Source organism: Narcine bancroftii, chromosome 14 (assembly GCF_036971445.1).
Source record: "Narcine bancroftii isolate sNarBan1 chromosome 14, sNarBan1.hap1, whole genome shotgun sequence".
Lineage (NCBI taxonomy): Eukaryota > Metazoa > Chordata > Chondrichthyes > Torpediniformes > Narcinidae > Narcine > Narcine bancroftii.
Genome location: NC_091482.1, coordinates 12,721,472 through 12,746,802, shown reverse-complemented (window position 1 = coordinate 12,746,802; position 25,331 = coordinate 12,721,472). Strand labels below are relative to the sequence as shown.

Genomic DNA, 25,331 nt, shown 5'->3' with positions numbered 1-25,331 from the left:
TCTGACCTGGACCAGCCTCCCCTCTGGTCCTCACCCACCAGAGGTGGGCCCTGACTAATCTATCATGAATTCTCCCATAAACCCACCCCCCACACCTGAGAAGACTACCCTTCAAGCTGTTACTCTTCGCAATATGAGGGTCTACAAAACATTCATCAAAACAGGCTGCAGCGATCCCATCACTGATTCCAGCCATTAGCATCAGCTCGTTTAAGCAGCAAGAACTATTGCCATGGACACATTGTCACAGAAAATTCCAGCTTAATAAAGTCCACAACCTGTGTCATGCACCTTTCAATTACAGCCTTTATAATGGACCTTTTTACTTGAACCCTGAGCTGTGGTATTTACTCTTCACTAATGTCTCTCAGGAAATTATAGTTTCAGCTTTTAATCACAATGTCACAGATCATCTACTAGCAGGAAATATTGCATATATTTTGTGACTACTATATAAATTACAGAGTCCCTCCAGTCCCCCCACAATAATACAAAATAATTCCTCATGGGGTGGGTGCTTCAGAAGCATTTATTTAAAAGCTACTAATTTGGCCAACTTTCAGTCTTGTCTCTTTCTGATTATCATTACAGAGAACCAATGCAGGCATGTTCTTTCTTTTCTCTGGCTTGGCTTCGCGGACGAAGATTTATGGAGGGGTATGTCCATGTCTGCTGCAGGCTCGTTGGTGACTGACAAGTCCGATGCGGGACAGGCAGACACGGTTGCAAGGGAAAATTGGTTGCTTGGGGTTGGGTGTTGGGTTTTTCCTCCTTTGTCTTTTGTCAGTGAGGTGGGCTCTGCGGTCTTCTTCAAAGGAGATTGCAGTCTGCTGAACTGTGAGGCGCCAAGATGCACGGTTGGAGGCGATATCAGCCCACTGGCGGTGGTCAATGTGGCAGGCACCCAAGAGATTTCTTTAAACAGTCCTTGTACCTCTTCTTTGGTGCATCTCTGTCTCGGTGGCCTGTGGAGAGCTCACCATATAACACGATCTTGGGAAGGCGATGGTCCTCCATTCCGGAGACGTGACCCACCCAGCGCAGTTGGGTCTTCAGCAGCGTGGATTCGATGCTTGCAGATTCTGCCAGCTCGAGTACTTCGATGTTGGTGATGAAGTTATTCCAATGAATGTTGAGGATGAAGCGGAGACAGCGCTGATGGAAGCGTTCTAGGAGACGTAGGTGATGCCGGTAGAGGACCCATGATTTGGAGCCAAACAGGAGCGTGGGTATGACAACTGCTCTGTAAACGCTGATCTTTGTGTGTTTTTTCAGGTGATTGTTTAAAGGGAATGGGAGCAGGATTGGCATCTTGGTGTCAGATGACAGGCAAGAAAAATGGGGCGTTCCCTCAAGAATACAGGTACACCCTGGATGCATGCCTGCTGACCTTCCCCCTGCCTCATCAGGGATAGCCCAATGAAGGACATCTGGGTTCTCTGCCGAGGGAGCGCCCAAATGTGAAACCAAGGTGTGGGATACTCTACCCAAAAGGGCTTTGGCACCTAATGACCTCCACTGCCTGCTCACATATATTGGTGGTAAAAATGCACACATATGCCAGCTAAGCCAGAAAAAACAGGCATGCAAGCCAGTGAACAATTTTCTTTCTTTTCCCTCCCCTCTCACATTTGGGAGCAATTCCCACAGCACTCTGCTCCATCAGGAACACAATGATCGGGGGGGAGAGGGGTAGCTGGTGAGCCATTATCATTAAGTTTGATAATATGCCTTGTCCATTATACAGAAGACAGTTGTGAATATATCGATCCTCTTGATTTGTGTTGTTTTAGACGTTTTTACATTTGTAACATTTTACTTAGATTTTAGTTTGGCATAGCAGTTTGCTCAACGCCTTTACAGCGCCAGCGATTGAGAGTAAATCCCACACTGTCTAATTGGAGTTTGTACTTTCTCCCCATGTCTGCGTGGGTTTTTCTGGGGTGGGTGGATTCCTCCCTCCATTCAAAGCATACCAGGGGTGTAGGTTAATGGGGTGTAAATTGGGAAGCATGAACTCATGGGCCAAAATGGCCCGTTATCGTGTTTTATGTCTAATTTTTTTTTTAATTTAAAAACCAGTTATTCATTGTGTTTGGCGAGTGATGTGTTTTCCGAGGGATGGAATGTTATATGTGGATTGTGGAGGAACACGTAGCCTCCCTGTCAGAAACTTATTCAAAGGTTACATCACCTGCCAATCAAGGTTGGTCTCCCATTAGTGCACACCTTACCAGTGGTTTGTTTAAATGACTCAGCGTCATCATTGACCAGATGCCAACTCAGAACAGTATAAATGTCGATACATGGCACATTTCTTGCTTTCTGCCTCTTTGTCCAAGTCCCGGACATTTCACGCCAAGTTGCTACTGTGGACAGGTAAGGTATAACTACATTGAGTTGAGTTGTAATACTGCAATAGATCACTGCTTGCAGAGAGCGCACCCCCAATGGTACAGGGAACTGGGAGTGTCTGTTTAAGTCCCTGTCTTGTTAGAAAGCCTATTTTATATTACATAACACTAAGCTGCACCCTGAGGAACAGGGATTGGGAATGTCTGCTGAAGTCCCTGTCTAAGATGTGTCCATGTGCGGGAGAGTGTGGTAGAGCAAGCAGTCACTGGGTGTACCTAGTGCCCGGTGTGCCTGCTTGCACCATTATAGTTTTTGTTTTGAACCGTGCAGAAGATAGGCAGCCACTGGTATCAGAGTCTAACCTGGGTTTGACATGAATGTCTATATAGCTATTAAGTACAGGTCATCCTCGACTTCTGACCTATGCGAGTTACGTCCACCCACACATACAACCAAAATTTTTAAAATCTTTATTAAAACTACTGTACAAGTACATATTTTGTATTAAAAATACTGTATACAGTGGTCCCCACTTCCAGCGGCAGCCCAAGCCCCTGCACAGCCGCCCACCACCCAAGTCCAATGACTTTATTATTTACTAGAATTTCATATGTTGAGTGTCTTTTCTTAAAGGTACTACCAGCCCCCCCACATCTCCATCGGGCACACAAAACTCAAAACGGTCCACCAGTTTACCTATCTCGGCTGCACCATTTCATCAGATGCAAGGATCGACAATGAGATAGACAACAGACTCGCCAAGGCAAATAGCGCCTTTGGAAGACTACACAAGAGAGTCTGGAAAAACAACCAACTGAAAAACCTCACAAAGATAAGCGTATACACACTCCTGTTCGGCTCCGAATCATGGGTCCTCTACCGGCACCACCTACGGCTCCTAGAACGCTTCCACCAGCGTTGTCTCCGCTCTATCCTCAACATCCATTGGAGCGCTTTCATCCCTAACGTCGAAGTACTCGAGATGGCAGAGGTCGACAGCATCGAGTCCACGCTGCTGAAGATCCAGCTGCGCTGGGTGGGTCACGTCTCCAGAATGGAGGACCATCGCCTTCCCAAGATCGTGTTATATGGCGAGCTCTCCACTGGCCACCGTGACAGAGGTGCACCAAAGAAAAGGTACAAGGACTGCCTAAAGAAATCTCTTGGTGCCTGCCACATTGACCACCGCCAGTGGGCTGATAACGCCTCAAACCGTGCATCTTGGCGCCTCACAGTTTGGCGGGCAGCAACCTCCTTTGAAGAAGACCGCAGAGCCCACCTCACTGACAAAAGGCAAAGGAGGAAAAACCCAACACCCAACCCCAACCAACCAATTTTCCCCTGCAACCGCTGCAACCGTGTCTGCCTGTCCCGCATCGGACTTGTCAGCCACAAACGAGCCTGCAGCTGACGTGGACTTTTTACCCCCTCCATAAATCTTCGTCCGCGAAGCCAAGCCAAAGAAGAAGAGAAGACAAAGACTGCATGTATGTTGGCATGTAAAGGTTCATTTGCTGAAAACTTTTTTAAAAAATTGCTTTAAGACCTCATTAAGTCATGAGCAGTGGGGCAAATCCGACTTGCATGCAATCTGAGTTATGACCAATCCTTTGGTTCCAATTATGGTTGCAAGTCATGGACTACCTGCAGTAGAGTACAGTAATTAAGTACGGTCAGACATCTTCTCTTGTTCATTTCCCATGTGTTCAATAAATTTACCTTTAATTATAACACTTGTGTCCAGAGTCATCTCTCTGTGAACCCACCAAACCTGATACTTCCTAAACACAACAGGAATAAATACAGACAAGTAAACTAGTCCCTTTCAACACAGTGCCAGGACTTGTTTCATACCTCCTCATGAGAAGACAGACATGGAGTTCAGTTTAAAGATCTCACAAGAAAGGCAGCATCTCATCACCACTGTTCTCAGTGCAACACAAGAATCATCTTTGATTTCTCTGCTAATAACCTTCTGAGTTGGAGACAAAAAATTGATAAATGCTCAATGTTATCAATAAAAAAATTCATTCCAAATTAATAGCCATTGATCCTTATTGCAATACGTAATATAGGATATGACAACTTGCATAGATTAAATTCGCAGGAAAGCCAGTTTATTCAAGAGTGATCGAAGTTCGATGTTTTTAAAATCAAACCCAGAATAATTCTCCAACGTTCTATTAACAGCTATATTTCAGTAAAATGTATCATGTTATTGTACACATTAAAATATTAAATTCATCTGAATCTAAATCTTCACTATTGTTTTATTGAGAGCTTGCCACAATTTAAATGAAACCCTATTTGCCTGTAGATTCCCAATGTTATTATTATTAAAAATTCTGGGATCGAGTTCCTAAACTGGCTATAATTGGAAAATGGAGAACAGGTTTCAAAATATGATTTTTTTTTCTTTAAAAGTAATGCAAATAACTTTATAATTGTTAAATAATGTGACAAAAGATTAACAGAATTCTTTTCTGCATGATCACCCATTGCTGCATTGATGAGTGATAAAATGACAAAGATTTATTCAATTAGGTGAAAATTCGTTTCAAACCACTTTAATTCTGAAAAAGTTCCTCCTTTCCTTCCCTTCCACCATCAATCCCACCTCCAGACTTCTCCCCTTCTTTAAAAAAAAATAAAATACATTTTATAAATTTATGCCTAATCTCACACACCAAGTTTTTTTTATGAGCGAGATACTGGATTACTTTACCATAGAAAACATCAAAAGCCCACTTTACCCAAGAACATTGTGCACACTTTTATATGGGATGGCACACAACCTGAGAATTTTCTCCTCTTGCATACTCAAGGACATAGAGGCAAATTAGAACAACTCAAATGGCATCAGTGAAAGATTTCAGGTGAACCAATCTTGGACTGCTAGTCTATTTGTGATTTGGTGATGGTTGCTTATGTTTGGAATTCTCTATCCAGGAAAGTGGTTGAGGCTGCTTCATTAGACATATTTAAAATTTGGTTAGATACATGTTTACATGATAGAGGAATTAGGGGATCTGGGGAGAAGGCAGGTAGGTGGAGTTAGGTCATAAATTAGATCAGCCATGGTCGTATTGAATGGGAGAGCAGGCTCGATGGGCCATTTTTGGCCGACTCCTGGTCCTCTAACTCAACAATTCAACAGAGCGTGGGTTCTCAACACGGAACAGCCAGATCTCGACAGGAAACGTTCTCCCAAAGAATACGACATTATGTTTCCTTTGAACTATTTTTCATAAGATAGCAAAATGCCTTATTTTAGTTAATTACTACATAATGAACAAACCAAGCTCAATTACCTTTTAATATGAAATACCTGTGGTATCCAAGGCTTCTACAAAAAGTAAACGTGGAACTGCTAGAAGTACTCAAAGAAAATAGTATTTGGCAACCAGTGAACTTCCAATTACATTAAACGCCTCAAGTTTGTTTCTGCCAAGGAACTGGACCCTATCTTCTGCACAAGGTTTTCCATTGTTATTGTAGTATGTCAACATGCAGGCTGTGTTCATTTTCATTCAGTTGCATGTATCGAGACATTTTTAAAAACAGCAAAGAAAATTCCCAGTGGAATTTGTAAACTGTAGCTTGAATTGAATTTTTCTGCTTTACAGCTGTTCATCTGGTCATCCAGTCATGATCTTTGCTTCTGCTACTCCCAACTCTCAAAAAAATTATTTCCAACTACTCAGCATTTGAAATACTGGAAAATAATACCATCTTTTAACAATTCTATTTTATTAATAACCTATTTTAGAAAAGTGAGCAAAAACAATTTTAATAGAACCACAGAAAAAATAAAAAGAACCAAAGTAATCGATAAAAATGTGATTGACAGAAATACAAAACGTTGACAGTTCAAAGGAAATACTGCAGTCTAGCAATAGCCTTCGGATCCTGTCTTCTCAACTCGAGGGCCACAACAGTCTACTTAAAAAAGACACTAAATTGCTTTTCCTTCACTTTTATTATGAATCGTTAAGCAGTGTCAGTACCAAGCATTAAAACATTAAGCTTTTTTTTTCCAAAAAATAGAGCTCATATGATTCTTGGTACAAAACCGGAGAATATTAAAGTTATTCCTGGAATGTGAAGGAGTTAGCACTTAATTTAAAATGATGACTTTGTTTTTCAAATTAAATTGATCCATAGTCCAGGCTATCTAATTAATGTTTCATTGTTCTCCAAAATCTCCATACATACTGGTAAATTGATTATTCTACAGATTCTAGTGATACAAGAGCACTGCTTGATTTTCTGAAATTCAACTATTTACTATATTTTACAATTAAAATATGACCTTGTTTAATTCTCATAAGAAAAAAAATAGATTAAAGTTGAAGACAACTGGTTGTATGGAGTCTGAGTGGATCGATTCGAAGCTGATGCATTCCTGCTGTTTTCACTTGGTTTTGAAGTTCTCTATTTTTATCACTGACAAGCCAAGGATGCCAACAAGTCTGTAAGGATCTCATTATGTCTCAGGAGGCTTTAGAAGCTTCAATTAAACATCTCTATCCTCTTCATAATCTCTTGTCCCAGCTGAACTTGGAGTACCTATTTTAGGAATGTAAATAATGTGGCCCACCTATTGGAGCTAGCTGGGTGTGGTTCGTGTCTCCACACTGCCGAAGGTTTGCTCATCTTACCAATCGATTAAAAGGGCACTGATATTGGGGGGGTAGTAACTCTAGTATTTTGAGTACCCATTCATATACAGGAAGGAAGGAACCCCACTGCTGCTCAACTAGGAGTCACATTTGAAGAATTGATCCTCAAAACACAGATTTTTCTTGAGCAGGAGGACCAAGCAATATTTTGGACATTGTACAGTGATGCATTTTGGTATTGATGCCTCCTCTATACTTGTTGTTCTCTCAATTTTTATAAAGATGTGTGAAGAAACAAAACAAAGAACCCAAAAACATAAAACATCAATGTTGCAGTAGCTTAAAGAGGCATAGTAATCTTTTCAACATCCATTGATCTTTATTGTTACACATGATATTCTGCAGCAGGAAGAGATTGGTAGACGACCTTAGTTTTACAATTGTTTAGAGTAAGAGCCCACTCTATGGTATCCTTCAGTGAATAATTCAACAAAGAACATTCACATACACAAGCTTAATTTGGATAGTGCATCTTAATGTCTGAGACCAAAGGGATTGTGGTGCTGGAGTGCAACTGATAGATGTGTAGCAGCAGCTACTCTGCTCCTGCAATAACACACAACAAGACAGGTTGAGCTCAGTCAGCAGTCCAGTTTATTGCAGGCCGCTGGGCTGCATTTATACTCCCAGCCCGGACCTGGCTGAGGTCCGCGCTGGAGGGCGCTGACGTCACCCGGACGTGGGTTTCTGAGCCCCGTGCTGAAAGGAAGGGAACCCACCCCCCCGATGGTGCCATTTTGGACGGCTGCCCCACCGCGTGGCTCACTGCCTTACGGTGAGCCACCACACAGCCCCTCCCAGAATCAGCGCCAATGTCCTTTGTCGCCGGGCAGCCTCACTTCTTGGGCTGGGCAATGACCACAGGCTCGGTGGGATCGAGGTGCGCTGGCTTCAGCCTGTCCATGGTAAACAGCTCCCGCCTGCCACCAACCGGAACACTGCACAACCCTGTACGGCCCCTCGTATGGTCGCTGCAGAGGTGCCGTGGTTGGGCCCTGTCGAACGAAAATGTACTCCACGGAAAGCAGTTCACCGGGAACATGAGACGGGCGGGTCCCATGCCTGGGCGGCGGTGGGGGTTCGAACAAGTCCAAGTAGTTTGTGCAGCGACTGCTGGGGATTGTGAGGTGCGTTGACGAACTCACCAGGTAGTGCCAGTGGCACAGCGTAGACCAGCTCAGCTGATGACGCCTGCAGATCTTCCTTGGGAGTGGAGTGGATGCCCAGGAGCACCCAAGGCAATTCGTCTGCCCAGTCAGGGCAGGTAAGGCAGGACATGAGCGCCGACTTAAGGTGGCGTCCATTAGCCTGTGGGTGGTAGGACGTGGTGCAGTGTAGTTGGATCCCCAACCTGTTGGCAAGCTGTGCCCAGAGCGCAGATGTGAACTGGGCACCCCGATTGCTGGTGAGGTGACCCGGGACGCTGGGAGCAGGAGTCAGTGGAGGCGTCTGGCATCGGAATCACATCGGGCCAGCGTGTGGTGTGGTCTACCACCGTAAACCGGTAACGGTTGCCCCGGGAAACAGGTAAGGGCCCGATGATGTCCACGTGAATGTGGCTGAACCGTTCTCGGATGTGCTCAAACTCCTGTACGGGCGCCCTGGTGTGCCTGTGCACCTTGCCTTGGATGTTTGGCAATGGGTGCATGTTCTAGCCTAGCCTGCGATCTGCTTCCGCAGCCCGTGCCATATGAACCGTTCTTCCACCATCTGGACTGTGGACTTGATGGACGGATGTAAGGTCGTGAATATGACAGAAGACCTGCCTGTGGCACTGCTGGGGAACCACTGGCCGCGGGGTGCCCAAGGAGATATCGCTCAGGATGGTGCCTTCGCCGCTCGGAGTTTCGAAGGTCTTGGAACCGCAGGCCTGTGATGGCGGTCTTGAATGCTCTCGTCACCTCATCAGATTCCTGGTCCCAGGCAAGCTGGTCGAAGTCGAGGCCAGGCGTCAGCGCACAGATGGCCAGTCGCGAGAGTGCATCGGCAACCACATTGTCCTTCCCTGCCTTGTGCCGAACGTTGGTGGTAAACTCCGACTCGAAGGAGAAGTGACGCTGCTGGCAGGCCGACCATAGATCCTTTGCCATCGCGAGCACCTGGGTGAGATGTTTGTGGTCGGTGAAAATGGTAAAAGTCCTCCCCTCCAAAAAATAGCGGAAATACCGCACCACCAGGTACATGCCCAGCAACTCATGGTCAAAGGCACTATACTTGCGTTCCGGCAGGCAGAACAGGCGGCTGAAGAATGCCAGCGGCTTCCAATGTCCATTCACCTGCTGCTCCAGGACGGCACCGATGGCTGTGGCAGAGGCATGGACAGAGAATGCCATATGCAGGTCGGTGTGCGGGTGGGCGAGCATGGTGGCCTTCGCGAGGCAGGCTTCTGGGTTCCAAGCGATCGTCTTGTGCTTGGCTGCGATGAGGGCGAACAGCACCTGCATGATGCATGCAGCTCCCAGGATGAAGCAGTTGTAAAAGTTGATCATACCCACGAACTTCTGCAGCCCCTTGAGGCTGTTCGAGCGTGGGAACTCCCTGATGGCGGCAACCTTCACAGCCATGATATTATGGCCCAGGAACTGTATGGACTCTTTCCCGAACTGGCACTTGGCCGGGTTGATGGTAAGGCCAAAGTCGGCCAGCAGAGAAAAGGACACTAAGGTGGGCCTTGTGTTGTGCCTGGTCCTTGCTGGCGACGAGGATGTCATCCAAATAAATAAAGACGAAATCCAAGTCCCTGCCCACCGAGTCCATGAGGCGCTGGAACGTCTGAGCAGCATTCTTGAGCCCGAACAGCATGTGCAGGAATTCGAACATGCCAAAGGGGCTAATGATGGCCGACTTGCGTATGTCCTCAGGGTGCACTGGGATCTGGTGATATCTGTGCACCACGTTAACCTTGGCAAAGACCCTTGCACCATGCAGGGTCTTGGATGTGAAGGATGAGGTAACAGTCAGGAATGGCTGCCTCGTTGAGCCGTCAATAGTCTCCCCAGGGACGCCAGCTGCCGGAGGCTTTCGGGACCAGGTGGAGCGGCAAGGCCCACGGGCTGTCGGACTGCCGAATGCTCCCCAGCTCCAACAGGTGCGAAAACTCCTCCTTCGCTACCTGGAGCTTGTCAGGCGGGAGCCGGCGTGCCTTGGCGTGAACCGATGGGCTCTGCGTGGGGATGTGGCGGAACACCCCGTGGCGTGGCGAGGCAGCGGAGAACTGTGGCTTGAGGAGTGTCGGTAACTCATCCAGGATTTGCTGGAACTCGTATTCGGGTTGCTGATCATGGCCATCTGCAGTTGCTCTGAGCGGGAGGTATCGAGGCAAAAGGCCTAGAAGGTACGAGTGTCCACTAGGCACCTACCCCGAATATCCACCAGAAGCCCGTGTGTGAGGAGGAAGTCTGCACCCAGGATGGCAGTCGGGAGGAACGAGACGGTGAACCTCCACGCAAAATTCCGCTGGCCGATCTGGAAGTGGACTGTCTTGTCTCCATATGTCCAGATTGCCGTTGTGTTGGCCGAACGGAGGGGAGGTCCACGAGGTCGGTTCCTGGACTCGACGGCCGTGGCCAGGATGACGCTGATCTGGGCTCCAGTGTCAAATTTGGAAAATGCACAAAAAAAAATCCAGCATCAACCACTTGGTAAAACATCTGTACTAGCAAAATAGATCACCAATTTTTTAGTTTTTATTTAGATTTTTTTTTAAAGTCAATTGCACACAATTGCACACTAGGCATTCTCAACAGGGGCAACAGCATACTTAGGTGGGCCACCTACTGGAAACCCTAAAATATTTTTAATTTTTTTATGTAGTCAATAGGAAAGAAGTAACCAACTAAACTGTTTCACAGGGCAGGGGGCCCATAAACTTTGAGCAGAATCTTAAGGGGGCCAGGCCTAAAAAGGTTGAGAATGGCTGCTATACACCAACTTTGAAATATTGTTAAAATACTCAAGTAAGCATATCAACAAAGCTGCAGTGCAGAATATTACTTTAGAATAATTGCTGACATTGGCATTGCAGCATTTATTAATTCTAACAGACTCAAAATAGCAATGATATTATGGAAAATTAGACCAAACACATGACAACCAAGCCACAACCCAAAGCTGCTTAGATTTTTTTAATTCCCCAAATAGACATGGACCAAATGGAAGCAATGGGCAAGAATGAATGCAAAGTAGTATACCTTTACTTAATTAAACAAATTTCGAATTTGATTTCCTCAAAATATTTACAAACTTAACCAATTTCACAATATTTTGCGTGGATCACAAGAATTTAGAGAAGCTTGTTCAAGCAGAGTTTACAAATAAGGTATGTTTAAAAAATAAACATAGTTTAATAATTTCAATTATATTTTAAAAACTTATGTAAATAAACATATTATTGCTGTAACTAAAATTCAAGAATTTGTCATTTTGCGAATATGTAAAATCAGAATATCGTAAAAAATGCTCTTAAGTACTTTATAAAGTAAAAGAGTAACAAAACTACACGATCCAAATTCAGTAAAACCCCTGTTATCTGGAATTCAGTAAAACCCCTGTTATCTGGAATTCAGTAAAACCCCTGTTATCTGGAATTCAGTAAAACCCCTGTTATCTGGAATTCAAGCAACTGGCAAAAAAAAAGAGAAGGTAAATTTTAAAAATAAGAATAAAATAGTAGGTAAAAAATACACAAGATTAAAATTGTAAATCACATTCAGATTTATTGTCAGAGTACATACACGACATCACATACAACCCTGAGATTATTTTTCCTTCAGGTGAGGCAGCATTACCACTTATTGGCAGTGCAAAAAATCTGACTCATCGTACACATATAAACAATTTTTTTAAATGTAAACAAACGGTGTAATAGAGAAAAAAAAGTACAAAAATAAGAGTTCTTAAATAAAGTCCCTGATTGAGTTCATTGTCGAGGATTCTGATGGTGAAGGGGTAGCAATTGTTCCTGAACCTGATAGTGTGAGTCTTGTGGCCCCTAGACCTCTTTTCTGATGTTAACAGCGAGAACAGAGTGTGTGCTGGGTAGTGTGGATCTTTGATGAGTGCTGCTGCTCTCTGATGGCAGTGTTTCCTGTGGATGTTCTCAACAGTGGAGGGGGTTTTACCTGTATTGTTCTGGGTTGTATCCACTACCTTGTTTAGGGCTTTATGTTACCAAACCATGATGCAGTCAGTCAGCATACTTTTCACCACACATCTGTTAAAATTTGCTAGGATTTCCAATGTCATACCAAACCTCTGCAAATTCCTGAGGAAGTAGAGGCTCTGGCATGCTTTTTGCACAATGCAATTTGTGTGTTAGGTCCAGAAAAGCTCCTCTGACATAGTGACTCCCAAGAACTTAAATTTGCTCACCTTCTCCATTTCTGATTCCCCCAATGATCACTGGATCATACATCTCTGGTTTTCCCTTCCTGAAGTCAACAATCAGCTCCTTGGATTAGGTGACATTGAGTGTGAGGTTGCTCATGGCTTGTTCTCTGAAGTAACAAATAAACCTTTGGTGAAGGTGGGAGCAAATATTCAGCCAGTAGAGTGCCTTGTAGCAGCTTTTGAATAAACTTGTGTTAAACAGCAAAAGTGTCGCCCAGGATAGAGAGGTCGTTGCTGGGGTGACTCTCTTAAAAGTGACTCCATGATTAGTAAGAGCCACCCCAGTCAGAGGCTTTATCTGTAAACATGGGGGGGGGTGGGTTAATTATCCATATTATTGTTAATCTTTCAGGTGGCTCTGTGGAGGGGAAGGAACCTGCAGATGTAGCGATGGTTAAAATGTTTTCAAAGAAAATGAATGAAAATAAAGAAAAATTCTTTAACGACCAACACACCAATGGCATCATGAAGAAAGCCTCTACTTCCTCAGGAGTTTGCGGAGGAGCTAGTGGAGTTGTTCAAGTGAACCGGTACGGACTTGAAGGGCCGACATGGCCTGTTTCTGTGCTGTAAACGGTTATATGGTTTATATATTCATACAAGTGAAGTCTGTTCAGTGGAAGTACAGTATTTTTGTTTTTTAAACTGTTTATTCTTCATGCATTGTATTAGATCAGAATTGTAAAAGTAAATACAAACCCCATAGGTGAAAATACTGGAGGTTTTACTGTGTAAAATAAATATGCCAGGGTAAAAGATTAGTTGAAGCTACAATCTGGTCTTTTTTCTTTAAACAGCTTAATTGCGCAACTAATTATTTTTTTTAAATAAAGGCAACACTGGAAATCTCGCACCATGATCACATAAATGTTTCAGGATTTATCATAATACTGAGAAAATACTCTACTCTTAGAACCATGGACCATTACCAGCACAACTATTCTTCAAATTAATTTTATAATTAATTCTTCTAATTACTTTGAAATTTTATGTGAATCTTTTGTGCTGGTAACAGACCTTTGGATTAATGTTTCAACTGAAGGCAAACTTATGTGTTCGACGAACAACTGTTCATTCATTCACTGTGCAATGTTTCTTGTTTGTGGAAAAAAATACCATGAAGCATCTCCAGTTGAGCAAGTAAAGGGTGCTCCTATGTAACCCCTCAAATGAAAAAACAATTCCCACAATGATCAATACCACAAAGAAGTTTCAGCCAAAATTATTTGCTCAAATTCATTACCTTCTGATATCAGCAGAATTGATACCTTTGAGCCAAGAGACATGAAAGATGCAAAGCCAAAAAACTTTAGTGTTCCAGAAAGTAGGACTAAGGTAGCTAGCTGAAGGCACTGCCACCAATGGAGGGAAATTAATTAAACACTACTGAAAGGTTTAAAAGGGATGCACACTTAGAAATCAGTGAACAGAGAATGGAAGGTAGGCATAGAACAATGTGAAGAGGAGATGAGATAAAATGTCAAATTATATCAGTATAAACAAGGATGACTGATAGCTGATCACTTTTAGGACTGTTGAAGTTTGGAGAAAAGAAATGGATAACAAGCAATAACAAGAATACTCAGGGGCTCTTGGTGGTGGGTACATACCCTGCAATATATTCATACAGAACAGAAAAAGGTCCTTCAAGCACCATTTCAATGCCCACCAAGCACCTGACTACATTAATCCCATTTACAATCATTTGTCGCATAGCCCACTAGATTTAGATGTTTTGTCCCCACTGCCAATGCCACCCACTACTTATACTCATTGTTCCTGCATATTGCAGGAGGGGGGAGGGGGGCTGCAGACACCAAGCACAAATACCCATATCCAGCTGCCTACTCTCTAATGAGCTCCTTGATCCCTGGACTTCCCAAAGCCATCTGTGTTTCTATCCTATGTTTTAGTGATTCAAGAGTTTGACAAAATACTTTTTAAACATTTTGAAATAACCTTTCTTCAGGGAGCATGTTCCAATTTCCAATCACCCTCTGAATGAAAAAGATTCTTCCTTAGATCCTCTAAACTTCTTAACCCTCATCTTAAACCTAAGCCCAATGACCACAGGCAATTCTACCATGAGTAAATGTTTTTCCCCATCTATGCCTCTCGTAACCCCCTTTCATACTTGTGTCCCACTAAATCATCTGTTCAGTGTCCCAGGGTAGGAATGGGAGTTTGACTTTTCACACTTGACCACTGCTAACTGGGACACTGAATGTTTTCACAGTTGCAAGGAGCCATCCACAGGATTAAGACTGTTCTACCTTGTACCAGTGACATCATGACACATCAAGTGATTGTGGACCTGCCCCAAATCCTGATCGATGTATTATGATCTTATATTTGAATTAATCATGCCTAATTATAACAATTAAGCTTTATGTACAGCATAAAGCCCTTCAGCCCCATTGTTGTGCTGACCTACATAAACCTTCCTAAGTGACCGTGGGAAAGTGCTAGCAATAAAAGACCATTTTTAAACAGTACGGGAAAGTCGGTAGCACTATAGCGCACAATTTATACTGTGGGAAGTTGGCAGGGCTATCACATACAATTTATAAATATCATGGAAAAAATTCTGCTCTCCCAGAATTTCATGCGGCTGAGAAAGGGCTCTGTGCAGGGATGCTGACACGGAACACTCATGGAGGGGGTTTCTCTGCCACATGGCATTCTAGGAAGTCAAGTCCACCATCGCTCCCCCCCCCCTCAGTCTTTATAAATTGTGCGCTTACAGTGCTTCCATCTTTCCAATGTGGTTTTAAAAATGGTCTACTATTGCCGTTTATTATTATTTATTTCCTCTCTCTCTCTTGCTGCAATATTCCCATAACAAAGTTTATACCTTCATTGTAATTTTTTCTTCCTTCATGTTCCTTCACTCACACAAAAACTTGGGTCATTTCAATCCCACAATGCAATTTATCATTCCACATTTGGCTGATTGCAATGCCAGCATCTGCAGACGCCAGGGATTGTACTAGGGGTCGAGGCCATCAATCTCCAGTGTGAAATGACATCATCTAACACCAGTGTCGAGAGGTCTTCCCTTTCACACTAGACACTTCAAAGGCCGATTGGCCGTTAATTCCTGGGACCACTTGCAAGTGTGAAAGGGACTATGATATTCCACACCTTTGATTCAAGGAAGACAAACACAACGTATCTAGAATCACCATCACGGAAACATTCCATCCCAGGCAACATCTTGGTGAATTTCCAGTACAATTATATCCTTCTTGTATTTGGTACCAGAACAGCAGACAGTTTCCCAGGTCTGCCCAACATAATGCATTTTAAACTTGTACCAAGCTCACCCAGTCAATATTCTTATGTTCTCGTGAAGGCAGGCAAGCAAGCATCCCTCATGCCTTCTCCCCCATACTGTCTAACCTTGCTGTCATCTTCAGGGATCTTTGGACATACACCCTATAGAGTACATATCTTACCATTACTAGAACCTTCCCTGCCTGAAATAATGCATCACCTCACACTTGTTTTTTTAAGATTAAATTCCAAGCCTACCCTCTTCATTATCAATATTTTAAAGCAAACAGAAGCGCAAGTTCAAGGTATGTTGAAAATGTCGTAATGTCGGAGAAGATGCAACCAAATATGAAGCTCAGGCAAAAGCTGGGAACCCAAGAAATGCAAAACAGTCCTTGGAAGGTAGCAATCAGTCAATAAGTTAAATAACTGTGTGCCTTGACCAACTTGTGTTACAACATGAGAACAGACTATTCAATCCATTTTCCCATGTTCACTACTCAGTATTCACATCTTTGTCCCTCCCTTTCTTTCAACCATCCAACATGTTTCTATAAACTGTCATGTACCATTTCAATGGTTAAAAATCCAATAATGGAAGCCACAATATTTACATTTACTGTACTTCTCAGCCCTGCAATACTATTCACCCTTAAATAATGTGGAAATTGAGTGTTACTTTCACTTGCTGTTTTATTTTGGTTGTGGAATTAGTAAGAGGGACAGTTATTGTGGTTGAAAGGAAATACAATTATTCAGTATTTACTGATAAGTCAGTGCACTATATTAAAATAAAGCTGACAGAAAAAGGGTCTCAGGAAAAAAAACTGAAATTTCAGTTTCCAAATAAAATTTTATTTTCCAGCTAGATTACACAGAACTAGATATTTTACTGAATCAACCAAACACTAACTTTTGTTAATTTATACCCTAACCAATACTGAAGGAATGACTGGACAATTTCTAACATAACATTGACTAATCTTGCTCTTAAAAATGAATAATAATGAGTAAATTGTCATATAAATTGTACAATATACGTATGTACCAAAATTCTTACTTGCTACAGGAAAATGGGTGTTTCATAAAACACAATTACAATCATACAAATTAAATTAAAAAGATGATATCAGTTACTATAGGTGCAAAACAAATGACATAAAATAGTGCAGATAGAGGAATGTTGTAAGAAAGGTTCAAGTGATAGCCATTGGAAAGAAACAGTTCTTGAACCTAGAGGTATCGATTTCTGTACCATCATTCCAAAGGTAACAGCAACAAGAGGTTGTGACCAGGGTGATGGGACTCGAGGATAATGTTGGTGCCTCACATAGATAAAGACTGACGACCTTGGCTAACTTCTGCTTTCCTGGGCCCTTCAATTCTCAAACCAAGCTGTGATGCAACCAGCCAGTATACTTCCCACATAGAAAGGGACACTGATCTTGCTATTCAATATTAAAGGCCCTCCACAAGTTTCTGCGAATTCTTAGCAGTGCCATAAAGCAGACAAAGATGAGGACTAAACCATCAAAGATCAAAACTCTATGACATTTTTGAGCATAACATTCCAACCAAATATCCAATGTTGCTACCAAAAGCAAATAGCATTTAAAAATTTGGTTTGAAAAAAATTTGAGCAGTTATTGTCTGATAATTAATATTTGAAAACCCTAATGAAAGTGCATCTGATGGGCATTCTTCAAAATTGATTACCCTTTTGACCAGCAAAATATTCCAATGACAAATCCATTCAACTCAGAAATCACTGACCAGGGTAAATAACAAATTTGAACTAATTTTTGTAAATGCTAATATTCGCTCAAAACCATCACCAGAGAGGGGGAGTCATGTAATGGAGTCGTGGCGGGTCAGGTGGAACCAGCCCTCTCCAGAGAAAAGAAAAAGTGTTGAAAAATAGAGCTCGATAAACATAAAATACAGGAAGAGAAAGATAAAGTTACAGAGAAGAGACAGAAGATGGCACCCAAAAGAGAAAAGTAAGAATAACAGTGAAAAGGGAAGAAGGAAAATCACTGGAGAAGAAAGAAGAAGGCCTTACCTGCAAATCGGAGCAGAGAGCCACCATGGAGGGGAGCAGCCGATCTCCAGTGTTGGTGAGTCCCCAGAGGAGCGGTGTCCTCCCGACTGGTGGACTCCAAAAATGGCTCTCAGAGCAAAGAAGAGTTACGCATGCGCAGTGCGCAAGTAAAAAAGGTTGACGCCGGCATGAGGGGGACTCAGCTGAGGAGCGGCCAACTGAGAGACGCCCAGTATAGGGGCATTCGGCTGGGGGAAGCAAACAAGAAAGAAGAGTGGTGAGAAAGAGAATGAAGGGCAGGAAGAGGATGAGCGGCAATGGGACAACCGGCAGCGGGTCGACCTGCGGCAGGGGGCAACCGGCAGCGGGTCGACCTGCGGCAGGGGGCAACTGGCAGCGGGTCGACCTGCGGCAGGGGGCAACCGGCAGCGGGTCGACCTGCGGCAGGGGACCCAGCAAGGTTACAGAAGCAGCTCACAAAAGAAGGATGAAGATACCCAGATACAGAGAAGAAGACGACACAGACATAGATACAGACACAGAAGAAGAGGAAGACCAAGAATTTCAAAGGAAAGAAGGTAAAATAGTAGGACAAAATTTAGATAAAGCCTTTTTTGAAGAACAAATTAGGTCATTAAAAGAATGGCCATCATTAGAATTTAGTTCAATCAAAAGAAAAATGAAAAGAGCTGAAGACAGAATGCAAAGCTTAGAGTTGGTCATGACTGAAATAGGGAAAAGAGTAGAAAATGTGGAGGTATGAGAAGCTGCTATAGAAATGGAGATAAATGATTTAAGAGGGAAGTTGGAAGAGAGCAAAAAAAAAATTAAAGGGACACAAGATTTATTGTCACAAAAAATTGACATATTGGAAAACTACAGTAGGCGAAACAACATAAAAATAGTTGGCCTGAAAGAAGACAAAGAAGGGTCAGTTATGTAGGAATTTATAAAAGGATGGATCCCGAAGGTGCTGGGAATGACAGATTCACATGAAGAAATAGAAATCGAAAGGGCACATAGAGCACTAGTACCGAAACCGCCACCACATCAAAAACAGAGATCCATATTGGTAAAATTTCTAAGATATACGACAAGAGAGAACATAGTGGAGCAGGCAAGAAAGAAGGTTAGAGAAGACAATAAGCTGTTGGAATATAAGGGACAAAAAATATTTTTTTTACCCGGATACAAGCTTCGAACTTTTAAAGAAGAGGAAGGAATTCAACACGGCAAAAACAATCTTATGGAAGAAAGGTTATAACTTTATATTAAGACATCCAGCAGTACTCAAAGTATTTATTCCTGGGGAACAGAATAGACTGTTCTCGGACGCAAAGGAGAAGTGACAAGAAGGAAGACCGGCAAGAAAATATATAAAAATATAAAGATAATGTAGATATAAAGATTTAAAGATGGATAAGAGAAGTGGAAGAAAGAGAGAGCTTTGTTATATGTTTAGAAAATAGTGTTCTCTGGAGGGGGCTGGGGATGGGAGAATAACGGTCATTTAAAATCGGTTGACACTTGCGAGTAAGTTTGTAAACCAAATGGAAAGGGGAGTTGTGGCTGCCGTCAAGGGTCAATCCAAGGAGGGGAAGTTCATTTGGGGTTAAAGGGTTATTGCTTGTGGGGATTGTTGGGGTATTTCATGTCTTAAGTGCATTGTCATATATTGAGATTAAAAAGGAAAATTTAAAAAACTAATAAAAAAGGGGATGGAGGTGGTGAAGAGGTGGAAAAGAAGTGAAAATAAAGATATAAGATGGCCACGTTGGACTATATGACTATAAACATTAATGGAATATATAACCAAGTTTAAGTGTATCCCACTGGGAAAAAAAAATCACATATGATTTAAAAGACAAAGTTACAATGTTTGAAAAAACCTGGGAACCATATATGGAACATAACAGAAAGAGCAGGCCTCGGACCACCACCACCTAAAATGATAAGAAGATAAACACGGTCAGATTTAATGTGAATAAGTAGATGATACGTCTTTACTGTTTGTATTCCTTTTGTATAAAGATATTATTTTAATATTTACTGTTTTTGGAGGGGGGTGGGAAGGGGGAAAGGAGGGATGGGGGGAAAAAAAAGAAAATGTCGCTGTGAATATTTAAAGATCCATCTGTAAATATATTGGTTGATATGGTTCAGTGTGATAAATAAAGAATTACTCAAAAAAAACCATCACCAGAAAAATAATGTATTTTGTTTTCACTTGATAATAATTTTGCCAATGGATGATGCTATGGCAGTGACAGCCCAAAATAGTCACACTTTATAATGGATGTCAGCAAATGAGTCAACTGTGAAGTGCCAAGACTGATCGTATCTTCATATAATACCCATATATGTGGGACTTCCAATAATGGTTACTGCACAGTGGTCAAAAGGAAAACCTTGGCTTCCTCCAACCTTACCACATGCTTCCATCTCCAAGCAAACGACTACTGAAGCAAATCCAGATGCCAACTATTAACCCTGCTGAGATAAACTAACTTCTCACTGACTAGAAACTGAACAAATGGCTCGTCATCAATGAACATTCAAGATGACATTTTTTCCAATTAGATTACATTTTGTTTTCTCAAAGAAAACAAAAGTCCAAAACAGAGAAACAGCTAAAATATAAAATACTTAAGACTGGGATGTGAAAAACCACAAAAAGAAATTGGTCAGTAAATGTGAAATCAGAGCAGATACTATTTTATTTTAAAATTATTTTTCCATTCCTCATTGGCAACTTCAATGCTGTAAATATTTTTAAAAAACCAGTTTTCCCAAGACACATGTTAATGTATATTAAGAAAATCAGAACCTTTTGCTTCTTAAATAATTTGCCATTGCAAGTTAAACTATCTAACTTGAAACAAGCCTATAGAATCACTGCACAATTTACGACGAGGCAACAATATGTAAAATTGTTTGCTGCTACAGGTACACTGCATAACAACTATAAATGTCCTTCTCAAAACCATTCAGCTTACGCATTTGCATTAACTATTTTCCGTCTATGGTCCACTTCTGCTGGTAGGTTGATAAATATATTTCCAATGAGTCTATAATAATTTAAAGCTCTGGACAAGAATGAGATTTTTGTGGTAATACATAATTAATTTATTTTCTAACGAGTTTTCTTCCCTTCTCTATGATAATAAAAAAAATTATGAAAATATTTCATAAAGTGCAAAATTAAAGGTAAGAGTCAAAAGAATATAATGTCCACACTTCTGTAACGATGAAATATGTCAACTTATCAGGCTTTAATTACTGTTGATATATGAAACCGAAAATAACTTCAAAATCTAAAATGGCAATTATCAAAATTATTTTGACAATCTGTTATGTAATGCCATTAAGCATATACAATACAAAATGCAATAAGACAAAAAGTTGAACAAATTTGACCAATAATTTCAAGATAAAAGATATATATATTAAATGGCCCAGCATACAGTTCAAAATAAATGAGCATATCAAAACCAAAAAGCTTGCATGTACATAAAAAGCACTAGTGAGGGAGGATTGGAGATTACAATTCACAAACAAGCTAATGTTATTAATCAGATTAGTGAACATGCACTTAAAGTAAAATAGCTAAAATCTGTAATTTAACTTCTATACAGATATGCTTCTCAACTGCAAATAAAAATAATTCTTGAAAGCTGCTTCCATTGACTTACAAAGTCAGACCAACAATTTTTATAAATCCTTGATGGAAATTCCCATGTCAATTTCCAAGTTGCGAGACTCTTTACGGTGTGAGCTATACAAAGTAATTCATAGCAAATTTTCCTCAAACTTTAAAGTGCTCAAAGTTAGAATCCCACCACCACTGTTGTAAATATCCATCTCCCTCTCAAACCTCATCACCTAAAAAGAGAAAAGCAACAGATGCCATAGAAGACCACAGATTACAAGTTCCCCTACATGTTACATGCTATCCTGGTCCTAAGTGCTGGAATTCCCTTTCCAAAACTATGGAAAATGCCTTCATCAGACCACTACTAATTGAGCACGGCAGCTCACCAACACCTCCTCAAAAAGCAAAAGCAGGCAGGTAATAAATTTCACTTGTACCACCACCACCCACATACCATCATTTTAAAATTGCAACTTGAACAACTCCCATGACTTAACGCAAATGTACATCTGCAGTCAAGGACCACGACAACAGACCATGAAAAACAAGGACCACCTCATTGAGTAAAAGCACTGAAAATTACAGCAGTCAACGAATTGAAGGAGCCCCCAGTACGGCATCTTAAACTCTCGAACGTCTCCACCAGAATACCCTTTGGCATACATTATTCATCACACAAAAATATATTCTGGTTTTCACTCATTCCTTCCGTAACGGCTAACTGTGGCTTTGATAGCTAGCACGCAGAATTAAATACATCAACCTCCAGAATGTCATCGTCATTCTATTTATCACAGCCTGCATAAACACTTTGCAGGCTCAGAGGGTGAAAAACATTTCAGTACTCATCAGCTGGTACCAACAAAACATTCACTACCTATTGCTTTCCCACAACATCATAATCCCCACGTAAGCATGGATGAAAAGCACATTCAAATGTCTGGACTAAAATCACTTCTTATCTCAATTTATTTATTTAATTACCTCATTTTTTTTTTTCTCTCTCTCTTCTTGCTGCAGCTGGATGAAACAGATTTAAAATTTGCAAACATTTATTTGGCAATTTGTGCCAGTTTGCATCTATAAAAATGAATAATCCTTGTTATGTGTCTGATCAAGAACATCTTCCCCCCCCCCCCACCCATTGTCTAAAACAGTAAACAATTTTTTCTCTAAACAAATCCATGGCTTGTCATGACCAACAAATGCACAAGATTAGAACCGAATCAAGAGGTGCTGCAGCAGATTTTTATTTGATTGCACCTTTAACATTTGCAAAAGGACCCTGCCAGCCTAGTGACAATGGCATGTTAGTTTCTTCTCCCAGCAGAACATGACAGTCATTGCCCCCGTTCCTCAGAACTCCAGTTTATTAAAATGTAAATCACTGCCCATTCCAAATTCAGACCCCATGGAAGTGTGGCTGCTTCGTTTCATGGAACATCATCGATGTTTTTTTTGGGGGGGGGGTGCAGATTTCCAATGCCACCCCCCCCCCAGCATGCTTGGGGTCAGGGTGAACGTGGATCTGATTGAAAAAGAGAAGTGGGGGGGGTGGGAGGGAGGATACAAAAAGCAAAACCTCCCCCAAGGGAGGGGGGGGGGGGGAAATCGTAAACACCCACCTTCAACAAAAAAAAGAGAATGTCACGATCCTCTGCAGCTTGAGGAGCAGTGGGAAAGGGCTAGAAGTTGCCCATTTCCACGGGCACATCGCAAGGATTTATTTGTGTGTGTGCCCCTGAGCTTCAAGGCACGGCTCATCAAGCCTTTCTTTATCCTTGCAATGTTTTTCTGCCTCTCCCCTCTCTGACAAACACACATGACGGATGTACGCAAGCCCGTAGCAGCACTGCAGTCAGGGCAGGGAGAGGGAGGAATTTGGGGAGGGGGGGGGCAGAGGAATCCTTGATGGGGGTGGTGGGGGGGGGGGGATTGAGGGGAGGAAGCCCACTCACCGGATCGGGTGGGCCTTCGCCGGGAGACCCCCCCCCCCCCCGCAGGAGGAGGAGGGAAGTGAAGCACCGTACAATGTAGACCCCCCCTCTCCCCCCTTCCACCCCCCCACCCCCACCCCCCCCCGGCGGTTCCCCGTCCACACTCACTCACTCAAGATGGCGGAAGTGAAGGCAGGCGCGGGTTCTGCGCACACTTCCCTCAGCGACTCGGACGCGGCCCCCCCCCCCCCCTCCGAGCTCCAGCCGCCGCTTCCCGCATCCGTCCCGTCCCGCCCTCCACGACGTGCTTTTCGTCTTTCAAAAGGGGGGGGGTGGGTTTTCACCCCCCCTCCTTCCTCCCACGTCAAGGGCTTGGGTGGGGGGGGGGAGAGGGGGGGGATTCTCCTCGGCCCTCTCTCAGCCCGTGCCCTCCTCACCCTCTCCGTGTCGCTCCGACGGGAAGCCTCGCAAATCCCGTGCACCCGCCCCGCTCGCTCCCATCGCGAGATCTCCCCCCCCCCCCCCTCCTCCCAACAGCTGGAGGGCGAGAGTGCAACTTTCACTCCGCGCGCGCAACTTCGCCCACTGATGATGTCACTGCATCCGCCAGATAACATTGGGCTTTGCATCTGCATTCCCCCCCCCCGCTACAATTTCTCTTTGCTGCTTCCCCCAAAACCTTTGCTGCTTCCCCCTTTTAGGGGGGGAGGGTGCATTAGATTCCAACCATCCTTCCCTGCTGGTTGCATCCACCATGCAGTGCACCTCTGTGGCCATTTAAAAGGTAGGGTAGCATCCTTTGCCTTGCTTTTAAACCCCCTGAGAACTGCCTCTTTTATTTTGCATTCTCTGACACATTTAACTGCATTGCTCAATGCAACTCAACCTGCTTTTCTTTGTGCTGCCGGCATTTGATATTTTTCTTTTCCTTCTGGAATGTATTGCTGCATCCACGGTCCAGCTCCCTTTTTCTGCCATGTTTCATTGAATTGCTGTGTTGACTTGGTTTTTTTTTTGCTCTATTGAGCTGCTTTGCTGCAACCACGGCTTCTCATTTTCTGCTCCTTTTCCCTCCATTAACACGGCAACTTGACTTTCTTGTGCCCCTTCCTCCATAATTTTCAACCATGCTTTCAGTGACATTGAACTGCATTCCTGCCTCGACAATATAACTTTGTGTTAAGGACAGAACATTTGTCATTACAAAGTAGTATAAAATCTGATATGGTGGATGCAGTGATGCTGTTAAAGTGGCAGAAAATACAAAGTTATATTGGTTTCAGCTTCGCCACTCTTGTGTTGCTTTTCAACAGCATGGTCCGGTCACTTCAGCTTCCTAATGACATTGCTGTGATGACACTGCAAGTTCACCTTCCCTCAGCCACTTTTGGGTGGTGTTCACCATCCAACTGCACCTCCTGACAACTGGAAAATGCACAGCCTTGACATCAATGCAACGACTCCCTTCTTGACGAGGCACAATTCAAATATCATCTACAGATTGGCTGGTGACAGCACGGTCAGCGGCAGAATCACAGACGGAAATGAGGAAACGTACAGGAGTGAGATAGATCAGCTCGTTGAGTGGTGTCGCAGCAACGACCTTGCACTCAATGTCAGCAAAACTAAGGAGCTGACTGTGGAATTCAGGAGAACACGAACTGGCACTCATTGAGGGGTTAGCAGTGGAAAGGGTTAAGAACTTCAAATCCCTGCGTGTGAGCGTCCCGAAGATCTGTCCCGGGGCCTCCATGTTCTCCACGAAGAAGGCTCTGTAATGAGTTTGAGGAGATTGGACATGGCCCCAAAGACTCTTGCACAATTCGACAGGTGTACAGCAGAGAGCATTCCAACTGGTTGCATCTCCGTCTGGTATGGAGGTGTCAATGCACAGGACAAGAAAAGACTACAGAGAGGTGTCGTGGGCATCAGTCTTCACTCCATCGAGGACATCTACAAGAAATAAGAAATGACCCTCACCTCCCAGGCTGTCTTTTTCA

The 25,331-nt window shown here is 42.9% G+C and overlaps 1 protein-coding gene across 4 annotated transcripts in view; it reads right to left on the bottom strand.

The window, feature by feature from the left end:
- The window catches only part of taok1a (TAO kinase 1a), a 143,489-nt gene extending 119,658 nt beyond the window's left edge, over positions 1-23,831 (bottom strand). The window contains exon 1 of one of the 4 annotated variants that reach the window (XM_069910999.1): positions 23,769-23,831. The gene's annotated coding sequence lies outside the window, so the exon portion shown is untranslated. The other 3 variants (XM_069910998.1, XM_069910997.1, XM_069911001.1) reach the window with 3 other exon arrangements.
- Between the last annotated feature and the right edge of the window lie 1,500 nt (positions 23,832-25,331).